General features: G+C 46.4%; 1 long non-coding RNA gene across 1 annotated transcript in view; it reads left to right on the forward strand.

Annotated features, from left to right (window-relative positions):
* The window catches only part of LOC129702229 (uncharacterized), a 51,845-nt gene extending 48,046 nt beyond the window's left edge, over positions 1 to 3,799 (forward strand). Inside the window, exon 3 of the long non-coding RNA XR_008724345.1 lies at positions 2,195 to 3,799. This is a non-coding gene — a long non-coding RNA (uncharacterized LOC129702229). The remainder of the gene's footprint in view (positions 1 to 2,194) is intronic.
* Positions 3,800 to 7,820: the final 4,021 nt, after the last annotated feature.

Consider the following 7,820-nt stretch of genomic DNA (forward strand, 5'->3'; position numbering starts at 1 on the left):
GCAATAATGTCCTTCCTCAGATGTCCTTCTCTCTCCACCCCCCTCCTTAGCGACAATCGGGCTGCATAGTGGTGCAGCGGTAGAATTGTTGTCTTGCTGCAACAGAGAACTAGGTTCGATCTTGACTATGGGTGCTGTTTGTACGGGGTTTGTACATTATCCCTGTGACTACTTGGGTTTTCTCTGGGTGTTCCAGTTCCCTCCCACACTCCTAAGACATACTGGGTTGTAGGTTAATTTTGCTTCTGTAAATTATAAATTGTCCCTAGTATTTAAAATAGTGCTAGTTTGTGGAGTGATTGCTGGTCGGCCAAAGCGCCTGATTCAATGCTGTATCTCTAAATTCTAACGTCTAAAGGAAATCAGGGGCATGATGGAGCCAAGAAGAGCTTGGAATGCTGAGGAGACTCACTCACTCACTGAGACAGCGAGGCCAGCTGCAGGTCTTTCTTCCTTTGACTGCTCGTTCTCCAAGCACGGTTGTTTCTGTAATCCTTTATTCATTTCCGATTAATGAGCAGTTCGGGTTATGATCAGTTCTAAGGATTAGAACCTTGTCACAATCCGGGGATTGCCTGTATTTGTTTGGCACAGTTATAGTTGGACAAGTTGTGAGAAGAATTTATGTTTAAGATGTTTCAAGCCAGATATAGATCCCTCTGAAGATATGTAAGTGGGCTTAACGTTAGTGACGACTGATTAGTACAATGTGGCTAAAGACAGGGCACATAAAAACATAGAAACTAGGTGCAGGAGTAGGCCAATCAGTACCCCGTTCCTCCCCGTATCCCTTGATTCCACTAGCCATAAGAGCTCTATCTAACTCACTTTTGAATGCATCTAGTGAAGCAGCCTCCAATGCCTTCTGAGGCAGAGAATTCCACAATTCCACAGAGGTTCTGGACTCCCCCAACATCGGGAACATGTTTCCTGCATCTGGCTTGTCCAATCCCTTAATAATTTTATATGTTTCAATAAGATCCTCTCTCATCCTTCTAAATTCCAGTGAGTACAAGCCCAGTCGTTCCATTCATTCATCATATGACAGATCCGCCATCCCGGGAATTAACCTTGTGAACCTACGCTGCACTCGCTCAATAGCAATAATGTCCGTCCTCAAATTAGGAGACCAAAACTGCACACAATATTCCAGGTGTGGTCTCATCAGGTCTCTGTACAAATGCAGAAGAACCCCTATAATCAAATCCTCTCATTATGAATGCCAACATGCTATTAGCTTTTTTCACTGACTGCTTTATTTGCATGCTTACTTTCATTGACAAGGACATCCAGGTCACGGTGCACTTCCCCTTATCCTAATCTGACAGCATTCAGATAATAATCTGCCTTCTTGTTCTTGCCACCAAATGGACAACCTCACATTATCCACATTAAACTGCATTTGCCATGCATCTGCTCACTCACCCAACCTATCCAAGTCACCCTGCATTCTCATAGCATCCTCTTCAAAGTTCACACTACCGCCCAGCTTTATGTCATCTACAAATTTGCTAATGATACTTTGAATCCCTTCCTCTAAATCATTAATGTATATTGTAAATAGCTGCAATCCGGCACCGAGCCTTGCAGCACCCCACCAGTCACTGCTAGCCATTCTGAAAGGGACCCGTTAATTCCTACTCTTTGTTTCCTGTCTGCCAACCAATTTTCTATCCATGTCGATACCCTACCCCCAATACCATGTGCCCACTAATCTCTTGTGTGGGACCTTATCAAAGGCTCTCTGAAAGTCCAGATACACTATAACCACTAGTTCTCCCTTATCCATTTTACTTGTAACATCCTCAAAACAATTCCAGAAGATTAGTCAAGCAAGATGTCTCCTTCATAAATCCATGCTGACTTGAACCGATCCTGTTACTGCTATCCAAATGCTCTGCTATTACATCTTTAATAATTGACTCCAGCATCTTCCCCACCACCAATGTCAGGCTAACTGGTCTATAATTCCCTGTTCAACTCTTCAAGGGACTCACATTTGTCTTAACTAATCTTTTCCTCTTCACACACCAAAATACATTTTTACTATCCTTTATATTCTTGGCTAACTTAGTAACTCCGTACTTCATCTTTTCTCCCCATATTGCCTTTTAATTACCTTCTGTTCTTTAAACGTTGCCCAATTCTCTGGCTTCCTGCTCATCTTTGCTATGTTATACTTCTTCTTTTTTAGATGTCCCTTCTGGTGCAGATCACAACACCAATCAAAAGAGAAAAAGCAGACGAGGGAATGAATAGGTGGAAAGAAGCACAACATCTGGAAAGACAAGCAGAAGCCAAAGTACAAGACTGCACCTTCAGACGCAGAACATAAAAATTAAAACAGTACAACATAGCAACAGGCTTTCCGGCCCACAATGTCCGTGCTGAACTTAATGTCAAGTTAAATTGATCTCCTCTGCCTTTCTAAAAGCCTCTTATATGTCACTGTTGCATCTGCCTCTACCACCAAACCTGGCAGCGGGTTCCAGGCAACCATCACTCTCTGCAAAAATACTTGCTTTGCACATCTCCCTTAAACTTTGCCCCTCTCGCCTTAAAGTTATGCCCTCAACTCTTTGACTCTGGGAACATTGTTCTGACTGTCCACCCTAACTATGCCTCTCATAACTTTACAAACCGATCAGATCTCCCCCTAATCTTCGACAGTCCAGAGAAAACAATCCAAGTTTGTCCATTCTCCCCTGATATGCAATATCCTTTAATTAAGGCAGCATTATAGTAAACCTGTTCTATACCCTCTCCAAAGCCTCCACGTCATTTCTGTAGCGTGGTGACCAGAATTGCCCACAATATTCAAAATGCAGCCCAACCAAAATCCAATAAACCTGCAACATGACTTCTAGACCTTTTAATACTCAATGCCCTGGCAAATGAAGGCAAGCATGCTATAGTCTTTCTTACCACTCTATTTACTTTTATTGCCACCGTACAATGCTGTTAAAATTCTTGCCAGTAACTATATACTCTACCCGTAAATTTAACCTCCCAAAGTTCTACACATTACACAGTGTTTAACATTATTCAGGGAACGGGGGTTCCCCTCCTCCACCATAAATGAGGCTCGCACCTGGGTCTCTTCCATACCCCGCAACACTGCTCTCTCTCCCCATCCCCCCACTCGCAACAAGGGCCGAGTCCCCCTAGTCCTCACCTTTCACCCCACCAGCCGTCACATACAAAAAGTAATCCTCCGTCAGTTTCGCCACCTCCAACGTGACCCCACCACTCGCCACATCTTCCCATCTCCCCCCATTTCTGCCTTCCGCAAAGACCGCTCCCTCCATAACTCCCTTGTCAATTCTTCCCTTCCCTCTTGTACCACCCCCTCCCCGGGCACTTTCCCTTGCAACCGCAAGAGATGCAACACTTGTCCCTTTACCTCCCCCCTCGACTCCGTTCAAGGACCCAAGCAATCGTTCCAGGTGCGACAGAGGTTTACCTGCATCTCTTCCAACCTCATCTATTGCGTCCGCTGCTCTAGATGTCAGCAGATCTATATCGGTGAGACCAAGCGGAGGTTGGGCGATCGTTTCGCCGAACACCTCCGCTCGGTCCGCAATAACCAAGCTGACCTCCCGGTGGCTCAGCACTTCAACTCCCCCTCCCACTCCGTCTCCGACCTCTCTGTCCTGGGTCTCCTCCATGGCCACAGCGAGCAGCACCGGAAATTGGAGGAACAGCACCTCATATTCCGTTTGAGGAGTCTGCATCCTGGGGGCATGAACATCGAATTCTCCCAATTTTGTTAGTCCTTGCTGTCTCCTCCCCTTCCTCAGTACCCCTGCTGTCTCCTCCCACCCCCCAGCCTTCGGGTTCCTCCTCCTTTTTCCTTTCTTGTCCCCGCCCACTCCCGCCCCCGATCAGTCTGAAGAAGGGTTTCGGCCCGAAACGTTGCCTATTTCCTTCGCTCCTTCGCTGCTGCACCCGCTGAGTTTCTCCAGCTTTTTTGTGTAACCTGCCACACATTACAGTTGCTCGGATTAAACTCTGAATGGGTTGGCAGTGTTAGGACATCATAAGTGTACAGATGTAGCTAAAGGGGGAAATCTTACAAAAAATGCAAATGTCTACTGCTGCAAAAATTGATCCAGGTGCTCCTGTTGACTGATGTTGCAAATTAGATAGAGGGTAGCTATGTGCTGTTATATTTGTGGGCTGAAAACAGCAGGGAAGAACATACTGTATGATCTGACTTGGAAGTAAATTCCGATAATAGTTCAGCAGGGGGAGCTGCCTCATAACCACATTTGCCTTTGTTCAAGAATCTTTCAAGAGAGACTGCACACTGAAGGTCAGTGTGACTGTAAAAACAATTGTACAAAATGTCCAGCAGTCTGGAATATTTCACTCCAAATTTTAAAGTATCTGAAAATGAACATTTTAAATCAGTTCAAGTTCTGCAGGGAATTTAAACATTCAAGCTCTGACATCTGCTTGGATTATTTTCCACTCTTATTGATATTAGAAAACAGCTCCCAATTTGCAGATATCATGTCATGAGGTAGTTTGATCATTGTAATCTAATTTGGAAAATTCCTGCAAAGATTGCAGTGCACAACGAATCACTTGATCCAATGTAGGCAGGAGTAGATGATTTCAATATCCAGGTCCTGTTAAACCTGCCACTGATTGGTCGAGTTTAAATTGGCTTGCCTTCTCTGAAGATGGACACAAAATGCTGGAGTAACTCAGCGGGTCAGGCAGCATTTCTGGAGAAAAGAATAGGTGGCATTTCGGGTTGAGACCCTTCATCAGACAGAGTCAGGGGAGAGGGAACTGAGCAATATGGAAAGGTACATAGAACAAATTAATGAAAGATATACAATCACAATCACAATCAGTTTTATTCGTCACTTGCACATAAAGTGACGAACAAAACACAAAATGCAAGTGAAATGAATTTGACAGCAGCGGCACAATGAAAAAGAACACAAAAACACAATAAAAATTTAACATAAACATCCACCACAGCATTCATCACTGTGGTGGAAGGCACAAAATTTGGCCAGTCCTCCTCCATTTTCCCCTATGGTCAGGACCTCAACCCTCCGCAGCTGCCGCTGTGGGCGTCCAGATAGGTAGACAGGTACAGTCCAGGTAAGTCCTGAATCAGTGCTTCCCCACCGGAGACCGAGGCTTCGGGTTGGTGTAGACCGCAGGCCAGCGGTCGAAGATCTAAAGACCCCGCCGCGGTGCAGCTGGAAGCACCCCAGGGCCGGCGGTTGGAGCTCCCCTCCAGGGATCCCCAGCGAGGGACCCCGCTCCTGATGGTAAGTCCACGCCGCACCTGATGGTAAGTCCACGCCATGCCGTGGTTAGAAGTTGGCCACGGGCCGGCGGTCGGAGTTCTTCTCCTCCCGGGTCCCCAACGAGGGATCCCAGGCCCAGGACACCACGCCGGCTGGAGCTCTGCCAACCCCGGCTTCAGGCTGCCATGGGCCAGCGAACGGAGTGCTCCCCTCTGGCTCGCCCCGGCAAGGGCTCGCCCGCTCCACGATGAGAGTCCACGATGCTACCGCAGTTGAAGCCCTGGGCGCGTCTCCGGGAAAGGCCGCACCGATCCTCGATGTTAGGCCGCGGGGGAGGCAACATGGAAAAATTTGCCTCTCTTTGGAGGAGGCGACCAAAGCGGTTTCCCCCACACCACCCCCACACAAGACACCCAGAGAAACATTAAAAACACACAAAAAAAGCAGATAAAACTGACACGCTGCGGGCAGGCAGCCTGCTTGCAGCGCCCCCACCGAGTGCAAAAAGATAGGTCAAAGCCAGCAACGATGATCAAGGAAAGGTGGAGCCCACATTGATCCATTGTTGACCGTGGGGAAGGTGATAATCTATATTACTAAAAGTAAGATCTTGACTTCCTGTTTTTCTGTTTCATGATTTTTGAAAATAATGCTGCCACTTACAGCTGTGATTTTTGGCCATCTTACTCAGAGTCCCCCTCCGCTGCGCAGGACACGAGGATTTTTCCTATTGATGAAAAATAAAAGAGTTATTAATGTTTAAAAAATGTTGACATTTTCTCTGCTGCCCCTACTGGTGGGGGGGGGGGGGGACTATAAAACCCGGAAGTGTTGTGCCTCACTCAGTCTCTGCAAGATGGAGGAAGCAAGAGGTCCACGTCTGTCTGAGCTCTGAGCACTGAACACATGTCTACTCAACTGTGAGTGCCCTTAATGTGGTTGCTTTGAAATGCTGCATTGCAAATGGTTATTGGTGGTGGTAACTGCTTTGAAATGCTGTACTGCAAATGGTTGTTGGTGTTGGTAACTGCTTTGAAATGCTGCACTGCGAATGGTTGTTGGTGGTGGTAACTGCTTTGAAATGCTGCACTGCAAATGGTTGTTGGTAGTGGTAACTCGACAACTTCCTGTTTGCACTGTATAATGATTTTAGATAAAACGCTACCACTTACGGTTGTGATTTTTGGCCATCTTACTCAGTCCCCCTCTGCTCATCAGCTGCAGAGGATTCTTCCCATCATTGAAAAATAAAAGTGTTATTAGTGTTAAAAAAAATGTTAAGCATCTCTCTCCTGTCAATCACGCCATGAAGGACACACCCCTTCCGGTGGGAGGGGGGAGAGATTATAAAACCCGGAAGTGTGGGTGTGGCTCAGTCTCTGCAAGGTGGGGGAGGGAGAGGTCACGACTCTGTCTGATCTGTGAATCAACTGAACACACTGAATGTCTACTGAACTGTGAGTGTGGTGTTTATGTGGTCTTTTGTGTGGTTTTATGGTGGTTTCACCCTCCTTGAAGTGGTATGAAACTGCACTTGAATTCAGTGGCCTTGCACCATGCTTAAAGTGGCCGGAAACTGCACTTGAATTTGGTGGCCTTGCATCCTGCTTGAAGTGGTTGGAAACGGCATTTGAATTTGGTGGCCTTGCACCCTGCTTGAAATGGTATTTCAAGGAATAGCCGTGAGTCAACTGCTCGCCCAACAGCCGTGAGTGAGCTGCCAGCACATCAGGCTTGAGTGACTGAGCTGTCACCCCACAAATCCATTTGGCCCACAATGTCCATACTAGCCCTCTGGAAACCAGTCCCTTCTGCCCACAATACCCATACTAGCGCTCCAGAAAGCCCCCCCCCCCCCCCACTGGTCACCAATATTGGAATTGGTGGAGAGGTGGAATATTACATTGGGGGACCAGCCCTCCCGTATGAACATGGGACCCAATGGGTCCCACTTAGTCTAGTGAGTAATACAAACAGTGAAACGCAGCAGGACAACAGTGCAAAAGGTACAATAACTAGGATGGGGGAGGGATGTGGAGAGTGGGGATGTAAAGCCAGCTTGTGATCCCTAAAGGAAAGATGCAATGTGACTGCAGGAAATGGTGGTTCATTGTATAGATAATTGCTGGTTGATGCAAGGAAGTTAAGACCGGGAATAGATCATAAAGCTCCGCAGGTCTGTTCTGCCTTCCTCTTGAAAGTGCTACTTTATACCATGTTAGATTAAGGAAAATAATCAGTTCCACATCTCTGCAACGCTGTACCAGAAGTCTTTGTGTGCGGAGGTACAGAGTAGGAGAGATGTGTAAACTCTACAGATGCATTTCATGAGGCAGAAGGAGGAGACTGTTGTGGATGTCAAGATAGATGTCAGACTTTGCGAACTAGGATATAACATTTAAAAATCTTCATGATCTTAGCTGTAAGGTAATAGCATCTTCAATAGCATCTTCAAATACCATTTCAAAAGCTCAATGTATCAACTAACAACATCCTCTCATAATCAGGTTTGATACTACATATACTTGTACCATACCCACTGCCCTC

The sequence above is a fragment of the Leucoraja erinacea genome, chromosome 12 (genome assembly GCF_028641065.1).
Source record: "Leucoraja erinacea ecotype New England chromosome 12, Leri_hhj_1, whole genome shotgun sequence".
Classification (NCBI taxonomy): domain Eukaryota; kingdom Metazoa; phylum Chordata; class Chondrichthyes; order Rajiformes; family Rajidae; genus Leucoraja; species Leucoraja erinaceus.